General features: G+C 32.0%; 1 protein-coding gene across 1 annotated transcript in view; it reads right to left on the bottom strand.

Moving 5' to 3' along the window:
- Window positions 1–2290, bottom strand: part of LOC106876173 (microprocessor complex subunit DGCR8) — a 78956-nt gene extending 76666 nt beyond the window's left edge. Inside the window, exon 1 of the mRNA XM_052967036.1 lies at window positions 2071–2290. The gene's annotated coding sequence lies outside the window, so the exon portion shown is untranslated. The remainder of the gene's footprint in view (window positions 1–2070) is intronic.
- Between the last annotated feature and the right edge of the window lie 8 nt (window positions 2291–2298).

Here is a 2298-nt window from a genome sequence, read left to right as displayed (position 1 = left end):
TGTCTAAGATATATATATATATATATATATATATATTTAAGATATATATATATATATGTGTGTCTAAGATATATATATATATATATGCCTAAGATATATATATATATATATATATACATACACACATACATATGTATACATACATACACACACACATATATATACATACATGTACACACACATATATATATATTAAACAAATAGTCCGAGTGTGGGGGTGCTTATTCCGATATCCCGCCAACATCTCTTTTCAAAAATATAACGTATCATTTTTTCCCCATGATTTAAAAAAAAATTTTACTCATAAAAATGAAAAAAATTACAGGTAAATTAATCGTTAAATTATGTTAATCGGTCAAGGAACCTAATTAATATTATAATTTGTTTGCATGAAAGACATGATGTGATAAAGGTAAAGAAAATAGAAATAAAAGGAAATAATGGAATACATTATGAAGTATTACAAAAACGAAGGCACCACTCACTACCACGACGCGAGTGTGCCATCGATTTCACTTTCATTATTAAATATTTTCTTTAAATACTAATCTAAAGACAATCGCTTCTTGACCAACATTACCTTCTGATGGAAGACACGGCCTACGTTAATTAATAAATGCGATCTTGACTAAAACACAAGCCAGTGAGGGAAAAATGGTCGTTCTTCATTAATGAATTTTTGTAGAAGCGTTACTTTGTCCATAACATAATCGTGGTAAATGACGAAACAAGAAGGTCTACATAATGATAAAGATCGATAAAAATAGATCGATGCAGTTATTGAAAATGTGAATGGAGAATATAGAAAAATAGAAAAAAATTATATACATATATATACACACACATACATATTTGAATAGGTAAAAAAAAAGTACTTGAGAGAATGTTGACAATTAGCATAATCTAGAAGATTCACATGAGCTGGACCAAAGATATAGCATAGTTTTCTTGTTTAATTCAACAATGTCAATTTAAGAACCGTCACTCTTCATGGGTTAAAAGGATTGCGGACCAAACGGTTTAAGATATATTTATAAGGGTTACACTAGTAAAATGTTTGAAACATTTATTCATCAAATTTATGGCGATTGTAAGCAAATATTCCCTTTCACCCCCCACCCCACCCCCACCAGTATTTTTTTTTCCTTTTACCGATTTTTCACTTTTCTTGCATACAAGTTAATTTTTCTTAAGGAGAAAACCAATTAAAAGAACCGCACGAATGGAGCAAAAACAGGATAGGATGGAAAGTCAATTTGTTACATTATATTGTTAATTACTAATACAATTATCACAAAAGCCTTTTCACCAGCTGATTATAAAGGTATCTTTATGCCATCTCCATTCAAATTCCCTTAATTTTAAGTAGACTTTGCAATGCTCCACTTTTTCGCTTCAACTTTTTTTTACCTGACTCCACAACGATTCGACTCCTCGTACACAAGAATTCTTGATTTTATGACAACGAACAAGGGAAAATATAAAGAGACATTTCTTTTATATGCTAAATGTACTAACTTAATTTCAATTTTTCTCTTTCATTGTATCATCTCTCTTCTTTAAATATTCATTATTGCGTACCGTTGATTATATATATCGAAGTACACAGTATTATAGAGCCATTACAGCCGATATTGTGTACTTCGATTAATATACACACTCAAGTGACAAATATACGAGTGCATATTTTTTCTGACTTATAGTTTCTTAGACACACACACAAATATATATATATATATATATATAGGCGGACCTGGCACAGTCCCCCCCACCTCCGAGACTGACCGCCTATATATAATCGTCTAAGAATCCGTAAGTCAGAAAATGGATCTATATAATACTGCATATTTTGAGATACAATAATATTCAGTGCAGAAGGTGAATTTTTCCCCTGGATCTACTCCATTCCCTAATTTTTAGATATTTATATATAATTCGATCAAGTGGCGTCATGTGAATTGAATTGATATAACAATAATAAGAGGCAACCACAGTGGAATACATAAAAGCGCGGTGGGGGGGGGGAGACCAACAAAAATTTTATGCAGAATGAGTTACTAAATAACCTACCGGATAAAGAATAAGATGATGAATCGGAAGAATTTAGTTTGGCATGCAACTTGCAGAAGTAATAAGGACCGCTCCAGATTGCCGAATAAACGAGTGGCAGTTGGTGCAATGTTAACAAATGTGGTGGCAGGATGGCAACTAGAAGCGGGAGTTGATGTTGCCTCCACCAAATAGAAAAAAAAAACAACGTGCGAACACGTTGGAGGAGTAGTCGAAGTAGAAGTGAAT

Source organism: Octopus bimaculoides, chromosome 1 (assembly GCF_001194135.2).
Source record: "Octopus bimaculoides isolate UCB-OBI-ISO-001 chromosome 1, ASM119413v2, whole genome shotgun sequence".
In the NCBI taxonomy this organism is placed as follows: Eukaryota; Metazoa; Mollusca; class Cephalopoda; order Octopoda; family Octopodidae; genus Octopus; species Octopus bimaculoides.
This window is presented reverse-complemented; position numbering and strand designations above follow the sequence as displayed.